Genomic DNA, 24,938 nt, shown 5'->3' on the forward strand with positions numbered 1-24,938 from the left:
CACGTAGTTGCGGGTGTGATGGTGTGTCGCCACGCCGCAGGTAGAAATCATAGTATAACCAAGACTCACGTAAGTCAAGTCTTCTCTTTAAATACGATTCTTCAATAACAGACCCTTTTCGCTATCAGGGAGTAAACGCATGGATAATTAGCACGTAGAAGTTGAGTTACGTTCGTGAGAAAAATTTACTATATTGTGAAACACTCGAAGACTTCATACGGGCTGGGCAAACGATACTCGCGTTCGAAAGACCTCGAAATTTCTCTATAAGCCGCAGTGTCCGATATGATATCGAGCTTGTTCGAACAATCACGTGAAATTTGACTCGCACTGGGTGAGTGCAAGGGATATGCAAGAAACTACGGACCGTTTAAAATTTGTCAATTTCGTGAAACAGTGACGAAAATAGAATTAAATTCTGCCACTGCACAAACTCCTATTGTGTTTGAACAAAAGTACAGTACTAGTTCTGATATAGCACCGATATGAATGGATATTCAAATATTTATGCTGATTTTTAATTAAAGATATCAGACAAAGACGAAAATGTTGTCCTCCAAAAAACAATATTTGACTGAACCCAGTATGAAATTTTGTTTGTTTATCAGAGAGTGTACGAGAACGTTGCAAATGAACAATTCAGCCCGCATCTCGTGGTCGTGCGGTAGCGTTCTCGCTTCCCACGCCCGGGTTCCCGGGTTCGATTCCCGGCGGGGTCAGGGATTTTCTCTGCCTCGTGATGGCTGGGTGTTGTGTGATGTCCTTAGGTTGGTTAGGTTTAAGTAGTTCTAAGTTCTAGGGGACTGATGACCATAGATGTTAAGTCCCATAGTGCTCAGAGCCATTTGAACCATTTTTTGAACAATTCAGTGCCGGCCGGTGTGGCCGTGCGGTTAAAGGCGCTTCAGTCTGGAACCGCGTGACCGCTACGGTCGCAGGTTCGAATCCTGCCTCGGGCATGGATGTGTGTGATGTCCTTAGGTTAGTTAGGTTTAAGTAGTTCTAAGTTCTAGGCGACTGATGACCTCAGAAGTTAAGTCGCATAGTGCTCAGAGCCATTTTTGAACAATTCAGTGGCTGTTCACACAGTATAATAACAGATAAAAACATTACCAGATTTTAATCAGTTTGAAAAAAAAGACGGCAATATTCACACGAAAAAACTAGGACAAGTAATTAAGAATTAAAAGCCGAAGAAACGTAATAGATCGAAATAAAGTGACTAATTTCCATCGCGAGGATGAATTACAGCAGCAAGATCCGTCTTGGAGATGGTACCATCAGTGGTCACAAGATAGCGGGACGAACGAAACCGTGAGCATTGAACAAAATCGTGATAGTAATCTTTTATTTATTAGTTGCCGTTATTACCGATTACCAGCATCTTAAGTGGTATTTCAGACAGTATTTCGAAATTATATTTATTTCTAAAATCCATAGTGCATTAAACACGCTAAGACAGGTCTCGCAATAATATCAACAAAAATAACCGCTGGCCGAGTAAAAGATATAATAAAACCAGATATTGTCCCAACTGTGACGTAAACAGTTGGAACAATTAGGGTCGCGTTCAAACACAGCCCCGCCGATGTTCCACCAACACGAGTATCTCTTTCATACGCTCTTATAATGAAAGTATTTAAAGTTAAGCAGTTTGTTGAGTACGAAAGCGTTTGAATAACTCACTTCAAGTGATATAATTGGCTGCGCTTAGTTAATATAGTTTAAATGCCAATACTCACGTCAACTATGAATCGCAGTAAGAGATAACACGCTTACTGATATTCGGCGTAATGGCTGACAAAATATCTCTCCGATATTGTTATAACTGGCTTGTAAGATGCCAGTAAATATACGAAAGCCACAATCAAATCGTATGAGTTCTTTAACAAAGCCTAGGTAACATTAATAGTTCTATTCAATTCACTCGGCAGACTCGCACATATTGAATTTACAACCTTCGTAATATAGCTCATTCTTTTCTATTTATTTATCCATCATTATGACGCTACTTAAACGAACATTAACAGTTCGCAAAATTTCCTTAAAGTTCCATGTGCATTGACTACTGAAGTGCAAAATAATAGATCTGAATCCTCGCAAGTATCAATTATCAGAGATACTGCTATGTTTCCCTCCCACATAATGCGCAAGAACATTTACTGCAGTTTAAACTTCAATTTAAACTTCCACTTACTTCCTATGAGCAATAGGAATCTCCATTTAAAGTTGCTTGACTCATCTCGCTTCAATTCCAAAGTCCCAAATTAGGGCTGTCGTATTACACAATTCAGACAGCTGAAGCATTCTTAAGCCTAATTTAGACGACGACACTAGGTTGCAGGCAACTGCGCTGTCAGCCACTGCGCATGCGCGCCTTGCGTTTCCGCAACTCTTTTGTCAAACTAAACACTTTCGGCGTGTTCCAACTTTGGCGACACTAGTTGCCTGAGTTTTGAGGTTATGTGTGTTCGTAGAGGGTAGACAAACTGAAATATGGAATGGGGAACAGAGAATAATGTTCGCTTTTAGGATATCTATGCTTTGCATAGGTGTTTGTGGCAGTGACGAATTCAGGGGGTGGCCCGGGAGGGAAAGTCCCCCCCCCCCCCCCCCGAGAAATTCATATATACATAGTTGTGGTGAAACATAAAAATTATCACCTATTATGTTAACTTGTACCTTTGTGACAAAATTTAGACTAAGCCATCTAATCAAAATGAATGTGTAACACAATAGGTGGTGGGTGGGTCCCTATTGTTTGGTTTCGTTATTTATCGGTTCGGTTTGGAACACTTAGCGTCGATTGTTCTGTTTTTATTATTATTCTTGCCAACACCAACAAATTAGCAGTTACTGTATAATACGTGTGCGGTAAAGCTAAGCGTTGCAAGGTGTGTTGGCAACGCCGATTGTGGGATAAGTCAGCCTTCCCTCTCTGACTTTTTCTCTCACCGCACCTCCAATGGGCCTAATGTGTAAGCTAATCCCTTAGTTACGCAGCCCACCCTCGCTGCGAACTTCATTCTTATCCGTCACTCGTATCTGTACTTTATTTGCCCTTAGAATAAACTTCATCTACATCTACATTTATACTCCGGAAGTCACCCAAAGGTGTGTGGCGGAGGGCACTTTACGTGCCACTGTCATTACCTCACTTCCCTGTTCCAGTCGCGTATGGATCGTGGGAATAACGACTGCCGGAAAGCCTCTGTGAGCGCTCGAATCTCTCTAATTTTGCATACTCCCAGATATTTTACAGAAGTAATTGCTACCAGTGTTTGTTCCGCTATCATATAATCATACAATAAAGGAGCCTTCTTTCTATGTATTCGCAATACGTTACATTTGTCTATGTTAAGGGTCAGTTGCCACTCCCTGCACCAAGTGTCTATCCGCTGCAGATCTTTCTGCATTTCGCTGCAATTTTCTAATGCTGCAAGATCCCTGTACACTACAGCATCATCCGCGAAAAGCCGCATGGAACTTCCGACACTATCTACTAGGTTATTTATATATATTGTGGGAAGAAAGGGTCCCATAACACTCCCCTGTGGCACGCCAGAGGTTAATTTAACGTCTGTAGACGTCTCTCCATTGAGAACAACATGCTGTGTTCTGTTTGCTAAAAACTCTTCAACCCAGCCACACAGCTGGTCTGATATTCCGTAGGCTCTTACTTTGTTTATCAGGCGACAGTGCGGAACTGTATCGAACGCCTTTCGGAAGTCAAGAAAAATAGCATCTACCTGGGAGCCTGTATCTAATATTTTCTGGGTCTCATGAACAAATAAAGCGAGTTGGGTCTCACACGATCACTGTTTCCGGAATCCAGGTTAATTCCTACAGAGTAGATTCTGTGTTTCCAGAAATGACATAATACGTGAGCAAAAAACATGTTCTAAAATTCTACAACAGATCAATGTCAGATATATAGGCTATAGTTTTGCGCATCTGCTCGACGACCATTCTTGAAAACTGGAACTACCTGTGCTCTTTTCCAATCATTTGGAACCTTCCGTTCCTCTACGTTCCTCTAGAGACTTGCGGTACACGGCTGTTAGAAGGGGGCAAGTTCTTTCGCGTATTCTGTGTAGAATCGAATTGGTATTGCGTCAGGTCCAGTGGACTTTCCTCTGTTGAGTGATTCCAGTTGCTTTTCTGTTCCTTGGACACTTATTTCGATGCCAGCCATTTTTTCGTTCGTGCGAGGATTTAGAGAAGGAACTGCAGTGCGGTCTTCCTCTGTGAAACAGCTTTGGAAAAAGGTGTTTAATATTTCAGCTTACGCGTGTCATCCTCTATTTCAATGCCATATCATCCCAGAGTGTCTGGGAATGCTGTTTCGATCCACTTACTGATTTAACGTAAGACCAGAACTTCCTAGGATTTTCTGTCAAGACGGTACATAGAATTTTACTTTCGAATTCACTGAACGCTTGGCCGTGCGGTTCTGGCGCTGCAGTCCGGAACCGCGGGACTGCTACGGTCGCAGGTTCGAATCCTGCCTCGGGCATGGGTGTGTGTGATGTCCTTAGGTTAGTTAGGTTTAAGTAGTTCTAAGTTCTAGGGGACTTATGACCTAAGATGTTGAGTCCCATAGTGCTCAGAGCCATTTGACCCACTGAAAGCTTCACGCATAGTCTTCCTCACGCCAACTTTGACATCGTTTAGCTTATTTGTGTGAGAGCTTTTGGCTGCGTTTAAATTTGCAGTGAAGCTCTCTTTGCTTTCGCAGTAGTTTCCTAACTTTCTTGTTGAACCACAGTGGGTTTTTCCCGTCCCTCACAGTTTTACTCGGCACGTACCTGTCTAAAACGCATTTTACGATTGCCTTGAACTTTTTCCATAAACACTCAACATTGTCATTGTCGGAACAGAAATTTTCGTTTTGATCTGTTAGGTAGTCTGAAATCTGCCTTCTATTACTCTTGCTAAACAGATAAATCTTCCTCCCGTTTTTTATATTCCTATTAACTTCCATATTCAGGGATGCTGCAACGGCCTTATGATCACTGATTCCCTGTTCTGCGCTTACAGAGTCGAAAAGTTCGGGTCTGTTTGTTATCAGTAGGTCCAAGATGTTATCCCCACGAGTCGGTTCTCTGTTTAATTGCTGGAGGTAATTTTCGGATAGTGCATTCAGGATAATGTCACTCGTTGCTCTGTCCCTACCACCCGTCCTAAACATCTGAGTGTCCCAGTCTATATATGGTAAATTGAAATCTCCACCTAAGACTATAACATGCTGACGAAATTTATGTGAAATGTATTCCAGATTTTCTCTCAGTTGATCTGCCACTAATGCTGCTTAGTCGGGAGATCGGTAAAAGGAGCCAATTATTAACCTAGCTCGGTTGTTGAGTATAACCGCCACCCATAATAATTCACAGGAACTATCCACTTCTACTTCACTACAGGATAAACTACTACTAACAGCGACGAACACTCCACCACCGGTTGCATGCAATCTGTCGTTTGTAAACACCGTCTGTGCCTTTGTAAAAATTTCGGCAGAATTTATCTCTGGCTTCAGCCAGCTTTCCGTACCTATAACGATTTCAGCTTCGGTGCTTTCTATCAGCGCTTTAAGTTCCGGTACTTTACCAACGCAGCTTCGGCAGTTTACAATTACAATACCGATTGCTGCTTGTTCCCCGCATGTCCTGACTTTGCCCCGCACCCTTTGAGGCTGTTGCCGTTTCTGTACTTGCCCGAGGCCATCTAACCTAAAAAAACCGCCCAGTCCACGCCACACAACCCCTGATCCTTGTGTAGGGCGTCTTCCTGGTGTAAATTTTCCGTGTAGAGAAATTTATTTCTATTTAGTATCATCCGGTCTCAGCGTCCAGTGAGAAATCTGGACACCACCTTTTAGTATTACTTTATTCTTCTTTGGTATACTTTCAAACTCAGTAGCGCCATTTGAGACGTTGTATCTATTTTATGCACAGTACGATAAGGCTAGGGACTGTGCTTGTTGTGAGCGGGCACAAGGAGAGCTGGCTGCTATCCGTAAACAGCTGGAAGCTGCGATGGCTACCGTCCACAAGCTTCTAGCTGATGCTCGAAGTTGCGGTGACGTCGGGGCGCCAGTGACGAGACCTGCGACACCTTTGGTGCCACTGGAATCCCGTGGTGACCCGGAAGTCGCTGCGGTTTCCGATACGCAACGTCTGACCGGTCCATCCTCACTCCAGAGTTGGTGGCAGGCAGTGGTGGGTTCTCGTGTCAATGAGAGGAAGGCGAAAGAGGGAGCAGGCCGTGTTGCTGGCTCCCTGCGTCTTAGCAGCAGGTACTATGTGCTTCCCAGTGTTGACGATAACTCTGAGCCAGCACGGGACGCCTCTCCAGTTGGGCCATCGGTCGCTTTTCCTGCACAGTCCGGACAAGTGCAGAGGGTTGGTATGGTAGTCATTGGGAGCTGCAATGTTAGGCGAGTGATGGAGCTCCTCAGGGTGATAGCAGGCAAGGCGGGAAAGAATTCCATGGTGCATTCGGTATGTTGCCGGAAGGTCTCATCCGTGATATGGAGAAGGCCCTGCCGGCGGCTATCGAGAGCGCTGAGTGCAGCGCGCTGCATGTAGTGGCACATGTCGGCACGAATGACGCCTGCCGTTTTGAGGCCGTCCTCGGCTCCTTTCAGCGGCTGACTGATTTGGTGAAGGCAGCTGGCAACGCACGCGGGGTGCAGGCTGTCTATTTGTAGCATCGTACCCAGGGTTGATCGCGGTCCTCTGGTTTGAAGCAGAGTGGAAGGTCTAAACCAGAGGCTCAGGCGGCTCTGCGACGGTATCGGATGCGAATTTCTCGACTTCCGCTATCGGGTGCAGAATTGTAGGGTTCCCCTTAGTAGGTCAGGCGTGCACTACACGCAGGAAGTGGCTACAAGGGTAGCGGAGTAAGTGTGGCGTGCACATGGGGCTTTCTTAGGTTAGACGACCCCTGCCATGGGAGCAAAGACGATTTGCCTGTTAAATCCTCCACAGCGCCCTCAGAGAATCTTGGTCCTAGCAGATCAGAGATAGAAAATAAATTAGTAAGGCTGTGACAGCATCTATGAATATGGGTCCTACAAGGAATGTTAAGAAAGGTAGGAAGATTTATTTGCTCAGCAAGGGTAACAGCATACAAATTTCAGAATATCTCAGCAGTCAGCAGATGTGGAGAAGGAATGGAAAAAATTCAAAGGCATCGTTCAATATGCACACTTGTTCCGAGTAAGTTTTAAGGGATGGGAAAGATCTGTCGTGGTTTAATAGCCGTGTTAGAAAAGCGCTACGTAGACAAAGAGCACTTCATCTCAGATTCAAGAGAAGTAAAAACCTAACTGACAAACTAAAGCGGAACAAAACGGAAATGAGCGTAAGGAGAGCAATGAGAGTAGCGTTCAATGATTTTGAAAGTAAGACGTTGTCAACCGACCTGAGTAAAACCGCTAAGAGATTTTGGTCGTATGTACAATCAATAAGTGGGTCAAACTGATCTATCCATTCTCTCAGCGACCACACCGGCACCGAAACGGAAGGTAACAGAGAGAAGGCCGAAATACTGAATTCGATCTTCCGAAGTTGTTACACCGTGGAAGATCGTAACACTGTCCCTTCTTTCAATCGTCGTGCGAACGTCTAAATGGAAATATTGAGATAACCGATCGTGGAACTGAAAAGCAGCTGCAATCGCTTAGTACTGAAAAGGCTTCAGGACTAGATGAGATACCTATAAGATTCTATAAAGATTATGCGAAAGAACTTGCTCCCCTTCTTGTATCGTGGGTCACTTGAGCAACGAAAGGTACCTAACGACTGCAAAAAAGCGCTGATCATTCCCGTTTTTAAGAAATTATAGACCGATGTTGTTGACGTCAATCTGTTGTAGAATTATGGAACATATATTATGCTAAAGAATTATGAGGTTTTTGGAAAATGAACATCGTCTCTATAAAAATCAGCATGAATTCCGCAAGCTGAGATCTTGCGAAACTCAGCTCGCTCTGTTCCGCCATGAGATATACAGGGCAGTGGACAACAGCGCTCAGGTTGATGCCGTGTTCCTTCATTCCAGTAAGGCATTTGACACCGTCCCGCACTGCCGTTTAATGAAAAAAATACGAGCTTACGGAGTATCGGAGCACGCCTTCTATTGGATTCAAGATTTTCTTTCAGACAGAACTCAACGCTTCGCTCTTAACGGAACTAAATCGACAGCTGTGAAGATAATATCCGGAGTACCACAGGGAAGTGTGATAGGACCGTTGCTGTTTACAATATATATATATATATATATATATAACTGATCTAGTAGGAAGCGTCTGATGCTCTTTAAGGCTATTCGCAGATGAAGCAGTTCTTTATACCAAAGTAGCAACGCCAGAAGACAGTAAGAATTTGCACAACGACCAGCAGAGAATAGATGAACTGTGCAGACTCTGGCAGTTGACCCTGATCGTAAATAAATGTAACATATTGCACATACATAGGAAAAGAAATCCACTACTGTACAGCTACAATATTGATGACCAACAGCTAGAGACAGAGTCTGCCGTAAGATATCGAGGCGTAACTATCCACAGTGACCTTAAGTGGAACGACCATGTATAACAGATAGTGGGAAAAACAGACACCAGCCTCAGATTCATCGGTAGAATCTTAAGGAAATGTAGGTCATCACCCGATTCTTGAGCATTGTTCATCTACCTGGAATCCCTATCAGGTACGACTGATAGACGAGATAGAGAAGATCCAACGAAGCTGCTCGTTTCGTCACGGGATCGTTTAGCTGGCGAGACAGCGTTACGGAAATGCCGAACTAACTCCACTGGCAGACAAGAGAGGCGTTGTACATCACGGAGAGATTTACTATTGAAATTTCGGGACAGCACTTTTCAGGAGGAGTCAGACAACACAAAACGTCCCCCCACATACATCTCGCGTATTGACCACGAGGTGAAAATTCGAGAAATTAAAGCCAGTACAGAGGCTTACCGGCAGTCATTTTTCCGACGCATTATTCGCAAGTGGAACAGGGTAGGAGGAATCAGATAGTGGTACCGAAAGCACCCTCCGCGACACACCATCAGGTGGCTTGCGAAGTACGATGTAGATGTAGATATAGATTAAGAAGAAGGAGGAATATGATGACAAAGATGATTCAGTTTCAAAGATGATGCGCCCCACAACCTACATCTACATTTATACTCCGCAAGCCACCCAACGGTGTGTGGCGGAGGGCACTTTACGTGCCACAGTCATTACCTCCCGTTCCTGTTCCAGTCGCGTATGGTTCGCGGGAAGAACGACTGTCTGAAAGCCTCCGTGCGCGCTCTAATCTCTCTAATTTTACATTCGTGATCTCCTCGGGAGGTATAAGTAGGGGGAAGCAATATATTCGATACCTCATCCAGAAACGCACCCTCTCGAAACCTGGCGAGCAAGCTACACCGCGATGCAGAGCGCCTCTCTTGCAGAGTCTGCCACTTGAGTTTGTTAAACATCTCCGTAACGCTATCACGGTTACCAAATAACCCTGTGACGAAACGCGCTGGTCTTCTTTGGATCTTCTGTATTTCCTCCGTCAACCCGATCTGGTACGGATCCCACACTGATGAGCAATACTCAAGTATAGGTCGAACGAGTGTTTTGTAAGCCACCTCCTTTGTTGATGGACTACATTTTCTAAGGACTCTCCCAATGAATCTCAACCTGGTACCCGCCTTACCAACAATTAATTTTATAAGATCATTCCACTTCAAATCGTTCCGCACGCATACTCCCAGATATTTTACAGAAGTAACTGCTACCAGTGTTTGTTCCGCTATCATATAATCATACGATAAAGGATCCCTCTTTCTATGTATTCGCAATACATTACATTTGTCTATGTTAAGGGTCAGTTGCCACTCCCTGCACCAAGTGTCTATCTGCTGCAGATCTTCCTGCATTTCGCTACAATTTTCTAATGCTGCAACTTCTCTGTATACTACAGCATCATCCGCGAAAAACCGCATGGAACTTCAGACACTATCTACTAGGTCATTTATATATATTGTGAAAAGCAGTGGTCCCATAACACTCCCCTGTGGCACGCCAGAGGTTACTTTAACGTCTGTAGACGGTCCCCATTGATAACAACATGCTGTGTTCTGTTTGCTAAAAACTCTTCAATCCAGCCACACAGCTGGTCTGATATTCCGTAGGCTCTTACTTTGTTTATCAGGCGACAGTGCGGAACTGTATCGAACGCCTTCCGGAAGTCAAGGAAAATAGCATCTACCTGGGAGCCTGTATCTAATATTTTCTGGGTCTCATGAACAAATAAAGCGAGTTGGGTCTCACATGATCGCTGTTTCCGGAATCCATGATGATTCCTACAGAGTAGATTCTGGGTTTCCAAAAACGACATGATACTCGAGCAAAAAACATGTTCTAAAATTCTACAACAGATCGACGTCAGAGATATAGGTCTATAGTTTTGCGCATCTGTTCGACGACCCTTCTTGAAGACTGGGACTACCTGTGCTCTTTTCCAATCATTTGGAACCTTCCGTTCCTCTAGAGACTTGCGGTACACGGCTGTTAGAAGGGGGCAAGTTCTTTCGCGTACTCTGTGTAGAATCGAATTGGTATCCCGTCAGGTCCAGTGGACTTTCCTCTGTTGAGTGATTCCAGTTGCTTTTCTATTCCTTGGACACTTATTTCGATGTCAAAGTCTGTTCCATCATCAACAGCAAGGAAATTCCATGCCATCCATGTACCTGAAATGAAGAATAAAACTGATAGAAGTTCTTTCGGGTGTAGATTGCCCTAACGTATAAGTTTCACAATTGTGTAAAGCACCAAGTCCTGCAAAATACACCTCTGTTTCACAGGAAAAAGGAACCGATTTTTGCAATCCATAAAACTACAAAATAATGAACGATTTCGTGATTATATTTTCATGCATAATAATAAAGTAACACGTTCTGATAAATATATTTATTTATTTCAATGTCAGACTATAAATAAAATCTATTAAAGAAAGCCCCGAAAGCATTTTACTACTACGATAAAGAAAGTATTTTGATCCAGGTGTAGCATATATCCCAAATGTTCTAAAATTTTGCTGAAGCACGAAACTTTTTTTTTCATTTTAGTATTTTATTCTTATTTTGCCGCAGAATAACGCAGTAACCGCCATTACAAACTTTTCATTCATAAAATTTAAGTTCAGGTCTGTGGAGGCTACAGTTGGTTCTTCAAACTTTGAAAGTAGGTTTACACGGGAGGGTTTATGTCTGTCTTCAAGAGTCTGAGAGTACATTTCTTTCAGTATGCCCATAACGCTCTCCCGTGGGTCAAAAAAGTCGTTGGCCCCTCGTGCTGCCCTTTACACACGCTCAGTATCATCTCTTATTCCTATTCGGTACGAGTCCCGCACATTTCAGCAAGATGTGTCACACGAGTCTTTTGTAGGTAATTCCCTAATAACAGAATGAATCTTTCTTGCATGCTACCAGTGAACCGAACTCTGCTACCTGTTTTCACTACGACTAAGACTATCTGACTGTAATCGAATCGTCAACGTACCTTTTTCAGTACACTACGCTGGAAACTATGTCTGGATTACCCTTGAAAACAGTCTAAATGCTGAACACCTACTGTCCTCTTTAAAAATGTTATTAAACGTTAAATTAAAATTTTGAAGCAAGTTTAACTCTTATTTTTTTAGCCAGTATTCCGGTACGATTCCCGGATAACGTAATCTGGCTCTTAAATTCTAACCGCAGTGGTAGTCGTTTTGCAATCGCAAGGCGAAGTTTCTTTCAGGATTTTCTCCGAACAACATGAGTCATCAGACTGCAGCTGCAGGTTATCTTGTAGTGGTAAATGCTCCGATAGATAGCAAAATACTTTGTAGTGAAGGAAAGTAAGGGTATTTCGTAGTGTAGCGAAACAGAGCGGCAAGTTAAGTGTTTATTTTTTTCTGTGTTTTACTCGTAGTATTTTCATTAAATTTCGTTCGTGTTTTTATGTTTAAGAGGTTCAATCTCGTGTTTCTGTAAGCGTGAATTCATTCAGTCTGTAGCACAGTAGTTGTCACTGAACAGCTAGCTACATTGCTCATTAACACATCAGCATACATTGGTGACACATTAGGAGGGTAGCAAGTTTCATATGTATGATTGTGTCTCCTTTTATAGTCTACTTCTTCATTTAGTCTTTCTCCGCTGGTTAGGATGTGTGCATGCTGTTTGCGGATGCAGGAGGAGCTGCGCACAGTTCGCGAACAGCTGAGTACGATTTTGACTACGGTCATTTCTGGCTACAGCCTCGGCGTGTAGCGATGGCGGAGATACTGGCACGTCACATGGTACACTTCGGGTGAAGCTTGTTTTGCCCACAGTCTCTGCTTCCGAGGCACCTCCTAGTGTACCCGACACGGTGGAAACGCCCTCACAGCAGTGTAAGTTGGGGTGGCGGAAGGACAATGTGGAGATTGGCCGAGTGGCCTCGCCCATTCACTCCGTGGGTGGACAGATGGTCGCTCCTTCAGCAGGGTCCAAGAGGCACACGGGAGGAAGATTTTACTAATTATGAAGGAACTCCTACATAAGGTGTGTTATGGATCCCTTAGGCAGATAACGGTCAGGGCTGGGAAGAAAGCCAAAAAAAAAAAAATGGTTCATATGGCTCTGAGCACTATGCGACGTAACTTCTGAGGACATCAGTCGCCTAGAACTTAGAACTAATTAAACCTAACTAACCTAAGGACATCACACACACCCATGCCCGAGGCAGGATTCGAACCTGCGACCGTAACGGTCGCCCGGTTCCAGACTGTAGCGCCTAGAACCGCACCGCCACTCCGCCCGAAAGAAAGCCAATGTACACTCTATATGTCTGCCGGGGAGCCTCATCCAAGACGTGGAGGTGCCTTTGCGTGCGGCTATCGAGCGTGCCAGGTGCAGTCGTCTGCAAGTAGTAGCTCCGGGTACCAACAACGCCTGCTGCATGGGTTCTGTGGTCATCCTCAGTTCATACAGGCAGCTGGGGTAGGTAGCGAAGATTGCTGGCCTTGCTCACAGAGTGCAAGCAGAGCTCGAAATTTGCAGCAGTGTACTCAGAACTGATCGGAGTCTTTTGGTTTGGAGCCGAGATGAGGGCCTCAACCAGAGGTTTCGTCCGCTCGGTGACTGTCTTGGCTGCAGATTTCTAGTCCTGCGTTATCACGTGGGGATTTGTAGTACTCCCTTGATAGGTCAGGGGTGCACCACACAAAGGAAGCAGCTACTCGGGTAGCAGAGTACTTGTGAGTGCACATGAGGGTCTTTTAGACTAGGCGGTAGTTTGAGGTGCTCTGATGAACACTGGCCAGTCGATACGCAGAAAGGGATGTGAGACAGCGTTCAGTATAAGGAAACCTCGACTGTCAAAATGTTATTAGTAAACTGCAGAAGTATTCGTAATAAAGTTCCCGTATTTACAGCCCTCCAGAAAAGTTCTCGTGCTCAAATTATTCTTGGGACTGAGAGCTGGCTGAAACCTGAATGTGGAAAGTTCTGAGATATTTAGCGAGTCATGGAACGTGTATCGGAAAGATAGATTAGAGGCTATAAGAGGGGGAGTTCAAAAACGTTCAAATATGTGTGAAACCTTATGGGACTTAACTGCTAAGGTCATCAGACCCTAAGCTTACACACTACTTAACCTAAATTACATGAGGACAAACACACACGCCCATGCTCGAGGGAGGACTCGAACCTCCGCTGGGACCAGCCGCACAGTCCACGACTGCAGTGCCTTTCACCGCTAGGCTAGTCCAAGGGGGGGGAGTGTTAATTTCATTTGACAAAAATATTGTCTCTATTGAGGTCCAATGTGAATGCGTTCTCTTTGGTGTGACGTTATAAGCGCGTGACTGCGTGAGAGATCGCTCTCTAAGTTTTCATATATTTTTAGGTTTCAGATACATATTTTAACGGTTTTTGTGATAATATTTACTATATAAGTGATTTATTAGTGGTTTATTCATTCACCTCCGCGTTTCTTGTGTTGTGACCTGATATTTGTGAGTGTTTCGTGTCGAGCAACTTAACCTCTTACCTGTGTTTACATTCCGCGCTGACCAATTGCAGCTGTAGCGGCGCATCGAAAGCTAAGTACTATCTAATTGTTTGTGTATAGTGGTTTATTTAGGAACTTTAGTAGTCTTCAACCGGTGTTCTTGGTGTTTTCTGGTGAAATAATTTCAGAAGAAATTTTTGGGAACTGTTTTCAGTTTCGTTACTGTGTCATTAGACGTTTGATTTTCTTTCTTTGTTAGTCTTTTGTTATATTCTCATTTACTGTTGATTAATACTGTTAATAATAGTAGTTACTTCCCTTGTAGAGTAAGTTTGTGATTATTGTAGTCAGTTTTTTTAACTCCTTCTTATTGTACTAGCGGAACTTAGATAAAGTAGTTTTCTTGTTTCAATAACTGTAAAATTTGTGGGCTTTGCCATAGGTTCGTGAGTAGTGGGTTGCGGTGTGAGAGTTGTTCGAAGTATTTTCACTGGGGGGAATGCAGTGGGGAAGCCAGTGGGCATTCTGGTGAGATCCTCTCCTGGAACTGCAGGTTATGTAGCAAGACTAAGTTGATAGAGGAGCAGGAGGCGTAAGATCTGTGCTCTTCAGGTGCAGTTGAAAAACGCACAGGAGGAGCTAGATAGGATGAGGAGGGAGTAGGGGGTTGGGGAATGGTAGCTGGCAGTTGGCAAGAGATCTGCTAGGAGAAGGAGATTTTCAGATAGTTTTACTATTGCTGTTTGCAATAGATGTGACCAACTGTCAGAGTCTACTGGAGAGGAATTTCTAGTAGCTGTAGATGTAGGAAGTATGCAACAGACCTCAGCAGTTACGGTGGCTAGGACAGTTGCAAAGTCTAGGAGAAAGAAGAAGGTTCTGCTGTTAGGTAGTTCTCATGGTAGAGGCGTAGGCCAGCAGTTGCAGGAAGTGTTGGGGAGTGAGTACCAGGTCACCAGCATTGTGAAGCCTAATGCAGGATTGGCTCAGGTGACTGTTAACATAGGGGGGCTATGTGGGGGTTTTACTTAAGAGGATCAGGTGGTGATTGTGGGTGGGGCTGGTAATAGTATTGATAGGGATGGGGAGTATGACATAGATGGTGACCTGGAAAAGATAGCCACTCAGACTGGCAACAGGAAAGTGCATTTCGTGTAACTGTTGCAGCGTCACGATCGGCCTCATCTTAATACAGCTGTCAGGTGTAATAACATGAGACTTGGGGGTGGCTGATGACAGAAGGCATGGGTCACATTTCAGTGGTGTCGGTGGAGTCTATCAGCAGGGCGGGTTTCACTAGACATGGCCTGCACCTCAACAGGTATGGGAAGGGGAGGTTGGCAAAGCTTATAGGTGACAGCATAGGCGCGGGTGGTGGGATCACTCATGGGAAAATTCCTGTAGCAGTGGGTGTTAGAGCTGCACCTGTTTTAGATTGAAGTCAGCTGATAGGTATTCCTGCTTAAGGGAAGTCTCTCTAACAAAGGAACCACTTTTGACAAAGCTTAGGTATCCGAGTAATGAGGGAATTAGTATATTTCATCAAAATATACAAGGTATTAGAGATAAAGTTAGTGAATTGCTTATAGACGTTGACTCTGAAATTATTGGTATATCTGAACACTTCTTAAATAAGGAGATAATTCAGAGGCTTCCTTTACCAGGATACAGGTTGGCTGGCAGCTTTTCGAGGAGCTCTATGCGGTGTGGGGGAGTAGCCATGTATGTGAAAAACGGCATCCCATTTGAGTCAATTGATGTTTCAAAGTACTGCACTGAAAAGGTGTTTGAATGTTGTGCAGGTGTGGTTAAATTTAATGGAGCTAAACTTCTAACTGTTGTTATTTATAGATCCCCAGACTCCGATTTCACAACATTTTTGCTAAAGCTAGAGGAGGTTCTTGGTTCACTTTATAGTAAATACAAAAAGTTTGTTATATGTGGTGACTTCAATATTAATTGTATAAGTGATCGTGCAAGGAAGAGGATGCTGGTAGTCCTCCTTAATTCATATAATCTTATGCAAACCGTATTCTTTCCAACGAGAGTGCAGGGGAACAGTAGAACAACCACAGACAACATTTTTGTTCGTTCCTCATTACGAGAAGAGTCCGCCCCCGGTAGCTGAGTGCCGGCACGGTAGCTCAGCGTGTTCGGTCAGAGGGTTATCTGCCCTCTGTAACAAAAAAAACTGAGTGAACAGATCAACGGAGAATCTAAAGGGGTGTCATCGGACGTCCACCTCGAACAAATTCAACGAACGGTGTAGAACAAAATATGATTAAAAAAAAAAGAGTGGTCAGCGCGACAGACTGTCAAGCCAAAGAGCCCGGGTTCGATTCCCGGCTGGGTCTGAGATTTTCTCCGCTCAGGGACTGGGTGTTTTGTTGTCCTAATCATCATCATTTCATCACCATCGACGCGCAAGTCGCTGAAGTGGCGTCAAATCGAAAGACTTGCACCAGGCGAGCGGTCTACCCGACGGGAGGCCCTCGTCACACGACATTATTATTATTATTATTATTATTATTACTAGAAGGGCATTCTGTTAGCTAAAAAGTGAATGGCCTTTCAGAACATGATGCACATGTTTTAACTCTAAAAGACTTTTGTGCTGCAACTCACGTTAAACATAGTTATCAACTTTTTAGGAAAGCTGATTCAGTTGCTGCAGAGACCTTTGTAAACCTTATCAAGGAACAAGAGTGGCAAGATGTTTATAGTGCTGATACAATAGACCATAAATATAATGCTTTCCTCAAGACTTTTCTCGTGCTCTTTGAAAGTTGCTTTCCGTTAGAACGTTCAAAACAGGGTGCTAGCACAAACAGGCAGCCTGGGTGGCTGACTAGAGGGATAAGATTATCCTGTAGAACAAAGTGGCAATTATATCAAAACGTTAGAAACAGTCAAAATCTAAATGCAGCAGCCCATTACAAACAGTATTGTAAGGTGCTTAAAAATTATTAGGAAGGCAAAAGGTATGTGGTATGCAGATAGAATAGCTAAGTCTCAGGATAAAATTAAAACCATATGGTCAGTCGTAAAGGAAGTGGCTGGTCTGCAGAGACATGTCGAGGATATAGAATCAGTGCGTAGTGGGAATGTCTGTGTTACTGATAAGTCGCATATATGATCAGTATTTAATAATCACTTTCTGAATATAGCAGGTGAACTAAATAGAAACCTAGTCCCAACAGGGAATCATATAGCGCTCGTAGAAAAAAGTGTTCCGAGACTGTTACCTGAAATGCTCCTCCATGATACTGACAAGAGGGAGACTGAGTTAATAATTAAATCACTAAAGACCAAGAACTCTCTTGGATATGGTGGGGTATCTAGCAGAATACTGAAGTATTGTTCTATGTATGTTAGCCCAGTATTTAGCCATATCTGTAACTTTTCCTTTAGGAGTGGTCGGTTTCCTGACTGATTAAAGTACTCGGTAGGGAAGCCACTTTATAAAAAGGGAGACAGGGATAATGTTGACAATTATAGACCTATTTCTATGCCATCGGTGTTTGCTAAAGTTATCGAGAAGGTTGTTTATACAAGGTTACTGGAGCATTTAAATTCACATAATTTGCTGCCAAATGTACAGTTTTGTTTTAGAATTGGTTTAACAACTGAAAATGCTATATTATCTTTTCTCTATGAGGTTTTGGACGGATTAAATAAAAGGTTGTGAACGCTAGGTGTTTTCTTTGATTTAACGAAGGCTTTTGACTGTGTTGACCACAAAATATTACTGCAGAAGTTGGACAATTATGGGGTAAGGGGAGTAGCTTACAATTGGTTCGCCTCTTACTTTAAGAACAGAAAGCAGAAGGTATTTCTCCGCAATATTGAGAGAGGTAGTGATGTTCAGTCCCAATGGGGCACTGTTAAGTTGGGAGTTCCCCAAGGGTCGGTGCTGAGGCTGCTGCTGTTTCTTATTTATATAAATGATATGCCTTCTAGTATTACAGGTGATTCAAAAATATTTCTGTTCGCTGATGGCACCAGCTTGGTAGTGAAGGATCTTGTGTGTAATATTCAAACATTATCAAATAATGTAGTTCATGAAATAAGTTCGTGGCTTGTGGAAAATAATTTGATGCTAAATCACAGTAAGACTCAGTTTTTACAGTTTCTAACTCACAATTCAACAAGAACTGATATTTTGATCAGACAGAATGGGCATATTATATGTGAGACGGAACAGTTCAAGTTCCTAAGCGTTCGGATAGATAGTAAGCCGTTGTGGAAAGCCCATGTTCAGGATCTTGTTCACAATCTAAATGCTGCTTTATTTACCATTAGGACAGTATCTGAAATAAGTGACAGTTCAACACGAAAAGTAGTCTACTAAGCATATTTTCATACGCTTATGTCATATGGTATTATTTTTTGGGGTAATTCTTCTGATTCAAAAAGGATATTTTTGGCTCAAAAACGGGCTGTTCGAGTTATATGTGGTGTAAGTTCGAGAACCTCTTGTAGACCCCTATTCAATAGTCTGGGAATTCTGACATTGCCCTCACAGTATATAGCAATATTAGCTTATTCCCAAGAGTTAGCAGCTTTCACTCGGTTAATACTAGGCAGAAATCAAATCTGCATGTGGAATGCACTTCCTTGACTCTTGTGCAGAAAGGAGTACACTATTCTGCTGCATCCATCTTCAATAAGCTACCACAAGAACTCAAAAATCTTAGCAGTAGCCCAAACGCTTTTAAGTCCAAACTGAAGAGTTTCCTCATGGCTCACTCCTTCTATTCTGTCGAGGAGCTCCTGGAAGAGCTGAAAAATTAAGCAAACTCCAGTGTTACATTGTTGACTTTCTTTATTTAAACTTACGATTTATCGCCTGAATACGTTTCTTGTATTTCATTTCATCTGTTTCTACTATCGTGTTATAATTTCATGTATTGACTCATTCCATGACCATGGAGACTTCTCCTTAGTTTGGCCCCACGGAACAATAAATAAATAAAAGTTATCTGGTCGCGCATAACAGGTGTAGGTGAAACCAAGTTAATTTCAGGATGTTTTTACCGGCCACCTGACTCCGCTGTGAGAGTTCTAGAGTCATTCGAAGAAAGTCTACGGTCAGTAGTGTGGAAATAGATAAATTAGGGCTCATACGGAGGCATATAATGGTACAAATGGCTCTGAGCACTATGGGACTTCTGAGGTCATTAGTCCCCTAGGACTTAGATCTACTTAAACCTAACTAACCTAAGGACATCACACACATCCATGCCCGACGCATGATTCGAACCTGCTGCCGTAGCAGCAGCGCAGTTACGGACTGAAGCGCCTAGAACCGCTCGATCACGCCAGCCGGCACGGAGGCATATAGATAGTCGTGTTTCCTTCGCTCTGTTTGCGAGTTCAATATTAAAGGAAATGGCTAGTAGTAGTGCAGTTACCCTCCGCCAAGAACTTCTCGGTAACTTGAGGACTATCTATGTGGATGCAGATGCAGTGCTTAGATTTCCAGCCAGTATAAAGAAATACAGCAGTGGCCCAACCATATGAACCCACGTGGTTGCAACTTCGGACAGAGAAAACCTATTAACCCAATAAAAAGACAAAATTATGCTAGAAATATTTTTTAATCAGGTTACCTTCCATTGGGAAAATGGGTGCACTCAGCAACTGTGATATTATTTATAAATTATAGAGCGCAGCAATCAGTCGTCCTTTTTTTGCAGGTTTTATTTGGAAAATCCAGACTTCGGCTAGTGCCTAGCTATTATCAATGCACTGACATGAATCGAGACTAGAAAATAGTGCATTGATAATGGCTAGGCACTGGCCGAAATCTGGATTTGCCAAATAAAACCTGCAAAAGAAGAACGACTGATTGCTGTGCACTATAATTTATGTAAAATGTATTCTAAACTGAAAGATTCTGTACATGATAAATAACCCCACGTGGATGGTTACAATTGATTTCAAATACCACGGGATAATTATCGACAATGTCCGTGTACAATATGGCTAGAAAATAATAAATTCGTTTTCCCTCTCTTTATTTCAGAGAGAGAGAGAGAGAGAGGGGGGGGGAGATAGTTTAATAGTCAACAGTGTTCACGGATGTAATAAGTAATAATCGCAAATGGATATCGCCACCTATTTACCACATGGTTGCCCAAATTAATCACAAAGGAAAGCTTTTTCGTTACAGTTAAACAGGTACACGATGTTAAGTTTTATTCCGAATAAATTTGATTCGAAAGTAACACATTCTACAAGAAACGGAAGTGAAATGCGTGACATGTACGGATAAGCCAAAAGCATGCAGCGACTTCACTCAAGTACGTGAAACAGCCCGTTGAAACCGGCAATCTGCATCGTCCGTCCGAAAACTAGGACCAGAATGACCGCACGACACAAAACTCGCTTCAAGAGTGCCTACCTGTCTGACGACGTTGGCTCAGCTCGAATCTTAGCACCATGGCCACCAATTGGCGCGTGCAAGACAAACACTTTGAGCTCCATGAGACACAGCACACGAGACTGCCAAGTGATACTGCGGGAGGCCACCGGAACAACTTGGCCTGGTAGAAGTATGGTAGTCTGGCATTAAAACAGCAGACAAATGCACTGAACATTTGTGCACGACCAGCCACCGCCATTCACTGGTTGCCAGAAATGTCTGCTTTGGTTCCTGTTGTGCAGTTTCCGAAAACTAGATCGTCATGTCGCCTGTAATGGTTCAAATGGCTCTGAGCACTATGGGACTTAACATCTGAGGTCATCAGTCCCCTAGAACTTAGAACTACTTAAACCTAACTAACCTAAGGACATCACACATATCCATGCCCGAGGCAGGATTCGAACCTGCGACCGTAGCGGTCTCGCGGTTCCAGACTGACGCGCGTAGAACCGCTCGGCCACACCGGCCGGCCTCCCCTGTAATACTTATTGTTAAACAGAAAACAGCTGTGGGCTATAAAAAACTGTAATTTCTATGGATTTTTACCACTTCCGCTTGACCTAGCCGTTTATGCAGTAGCAGATTTCTTTTTATAATGTCTGCCTAGGCCAAGTAGAAGCTGTAGAATTAACAGAAATATGTGTTTGGTTTATTCTATAACTATTCTATATTTAAAAATAAGTTCTAATTATTATAATTTCTCCGGAACTACTAATCAGAGATTAGAGTGTAGTGCCATTGTATTAATCTCTTTTAAAACTACGAAACTAGCAGTGCATATTACTACGGTTCCGTTTGAAACAGTGAGATTAGTGGTGGTACCTCTGAAATTAATATAAAAACGCTATGCGTCGACATAAGTTTTCTCAGTATCGTACCGCGTCATAATGTAAAAAGCTATACGTAGACCCAGAAGAAGGCCGCTGCAACCGTGGCTGAAATGTTGGTTTCTCAAGTACAGGTTTTTACTCAGAAAACCTATATGTCAACTGACTCTGGCTGTGAAGACCGGAATTATAAACTATACGTCGTTTAGTGAAGACTTCTTCACAATTCACCTGGTTGAAATAGAATTGCGACGTCTTAAAGTATTCTAGAAATATTAGCTTAATCACTCTGCGTATACAGGGTACTTCGCATCAAAAATCCAGTGGTGATAGATAACATCATGGGAAACACCTTTCATGAGAGAGAAAATATTCGCTGACACTGCCCGGCGACGCTATGAGCCCTTTTGTGTTGGTTACGCTCCGGCGCATGTGTCACTTGTGTGTTGCCTATAATGCAGTCATCTGCTCCGTATGAAAAGGGGTAGGCCCAACAAAATTAAAGTTTCCGATTCATTTCTCCGCTAAGAGACAGTCATTCTTAAAGTTTTCTTGTTGAAAATAATTGTATCAGTTTACTGGGATAGGCAGTATGCAGCACACATGGGTAGGATATCCTACTACTTAGGTGAAATCTCGTCGTCCCAGGACTGGAGAGTAATAAAGAATGCCCAACGTCGTTGGGAAGCGTCGGCCAATATTTTGTCTGTAGCAAAAATTGTTCTCCATGATATCTGTCATCCCTAAACGTTTGACGCAAAGAATCTGATACACCGTGCAGATGCGATATATTTCATTATCCCAATGAGGCTCGGGTATAACTTCGATTAGGTAAAGGATCTCATCCCAGGAAATAAGGACACAGAGGCAATGACAGCCACTAATTTCAAAATCACAGTTACAATAACACCATTGTGTTGTTATTACAATACCAGAACATGCACTGGGACTGCTCTGCTCTTTAACCTCAACAATATTGGTCTTGTTCACGGTGAGGTCGGATGATGATCGTCTTCAATAATCCACTGGCGTTTCGAAAATCTGTCCGAGTTTTTTTCCAGAGAGCACCCGGGTCGCAGCTGCAAACGAAGACGCCATAACTCCAATACTGTCCGATTCGCAATTATTCCGTCGCACCTCACACCTAGCGGCGACTGCTACGTGTGTCCAACTCACCTTTTATAGGTAACAACGTAAGTTCATCTGAGCTGTTCTAGCGCAACCCTTTTGTTCAGTTTCCAAGGAATTTTGGAAGGCCACCCATTTCTAGTGCTTTTTCTTTAGAGTGTTGTCTATGCCCTGACAAGTCCCAGTACCGATGGTGTTTCAACAGGAATAGTCAACATTTGAGATGTGGTACTGTAAACTAATTTGAATAAAACAGTACATGTCAAATGTGTCCAGTTGTTACTGGCTACGGAGATACAGCTGGTTAAAGTAATACGTTTTAATTTCGCGTGTTGGTTCTCCAGTTGCAATGGAATTATTTGTCGACCAACATTTTGTTTTGAAGTTTGTGTAATTGAATTCTTCACTGTGTGGTGTGGTATGATACACAATCAGTTGAACGGTACTCTCTCGTTGCCGCAACGTCTTACTAGGACCCCTTATCTGCATTTCCTTGAAAACGAGTTTCGAGGATTAGCCAAACAGGTTCATTTGGCTACAAGAATGGGTACGCTCTTCCAGCATGACTGGATCTAGTCGTCAGGTGACATATCATCTAAACCCAAAATTCTGCAAAAGATGGACAGGCGGATATACACTCCTGGAAATGGAAAAAAGAACACATTGACACCGGTGTGTCAGACCCACCATACTTGCTCTGGACACTGCGAGAGGGCTGTACAAGCAATGATCACACGCACGGCACAGCGGACACACCAGGAACCGCGGTGTTGGCCGTCAAATGGCGCTAGCTGCGCAGCATTTGTGCACCGCCGCCGTCAGTGTCAGCCAGTTTGCCGTGGCATACGGAGCTCCATCGCAGTCTTTAACACTGGTAGCATGCTGCGACAGTGTGGACGTGAACCGTATGTGCAGTTGACGGACTTTGAGCGAGGGCGTATAGTGGGCATGCGGGGGCCGGGTGGACGTACCGCCGAATTGCTCAACACGTGGGGCGTGAGGTCTCCACAGTACATCGATGTTGTCGCCAGTGGTCGGCGGAAGGTGCACGTGCCCGTCGACCTGGGACCGGACCGCAGCGACGCACGGATGCACGCCAAGACCGTAGGATCCTACGCAGTGCCGTAGGGGACCGCACCGCCACTTCCCAGCAAATTAGGGACACTGTTGCTCCTGGGGTATCGGCGAGGACCATTCGCAACCGTCTCCATGAAGCTGGGCTATGGTCCCGCACACCGTTAGGCCGTCTTCCGCTCACGGCCCAACATCGTGCAGCCCGCCTCCAGTGGTGTCGCGACAGGCGTGAATGGAGGGACGAATGGAGATGTGTCGTCTTCAGCGATGAGAGTCGCTTCTGCCTTGGTGCCAATGATGGTCGTATGCGTGTTTGGCGCCGTGCAGGTGAGCGCCACAATCAGGACTGCATACGACCGAGGCACACAGGGCCTACACCCGGCATCGTGGTGTGGGGAGCGATCTCCTACACTGGCCGTACACCACTGGTGATCGTCGAGGGGACACTGAATAGTGCACGGTACATCCAAACCGTCATCGAACCCATCGTTCTACCATTCCTAGACCGGCAAGGGAACTTGCTGTTCCAACAGGACAATGCACGTCCGCATGTATCCCGTGCCACCCAACGTGCTCTAGAAGGTGTAAGTCAACTACCCTGGCCAGCAAGATCTCCGGATCTGTCCCCCATTGGGCATGTTTGGGACTGGATGAAGCGTCGTCTCACGCGGTCTGCACGTCCAGCACGAACGCTGGTCCAACTGAAGCGCCAGGTGGAAATGGCATGGCAAGCCGTTCCACAGGACTACATCCAGCATCTCTACGATCGTCTCCATGGGAGAATAGCAGCCTGCATTGCTGCGAAAGGTGGATATACACTGTACTAGTGCCGACATTGTGCATGCTCTGTTGCTTGTGTCTATGTGCCTGTGGTTCTGTCAGTGTGATCATGTGATGTATCTGACCCCAGGAATGTGTCAATAAAGTTTCCCCTTCCTGGGACAATGAATTCACGGTGTTCTTATTTCAATTTCCAGGAGTGTAGTTACGTTTACTGACCACCAAGACCGCGGGACCTTACCCCGTTGCCTACGGAGACTATTTAAAGGCAATCTAAAAAGAAAAAGTAAGAACGAGAGACTAATTGATCGTCCAGAATATGAATAATGCTCCCCCATAAATGAACGCAATGACTATCCAAGAGGAGGTTTAATGGCTCTGAGCACTATGGGACTTAACATCTGTGGTCATCAGTCCCCTAGAACTTAGAACTACTTAAACCTAACTAACCTAAGGACATCACACACATCCACAAGAGGAGGTTTAGAGAATCTGTAAGTGCATTGAAGTCGAGGGCGGAATTTATGAAAATCACCATTGAACTTCATTTGCCGATGTTTAACCTCTTTTATTATTATTTGTATGTGTTAATTTCCAGCAGCTATATTTTTATAATCAATCAAACATGATCGTCTTCAACGTTATGTGAAAGTTTTTACT

This window comes from Schistocerca americana, chromosome 8 (assembly GCF_021461395.2).
Source record: "Schistocerca americana isolate TAMUIC-IGC-003095 chromosome 8, iqSchAmer2.1, whole genome shotgun sequence".
In the NCBI taxonomy this organism is placed as follows: Eukaryota; Metazoa; Arthropoda; class Insecta; order Orthoptera; family Acrididae; genus Schistocerca; species Schistocerca americana.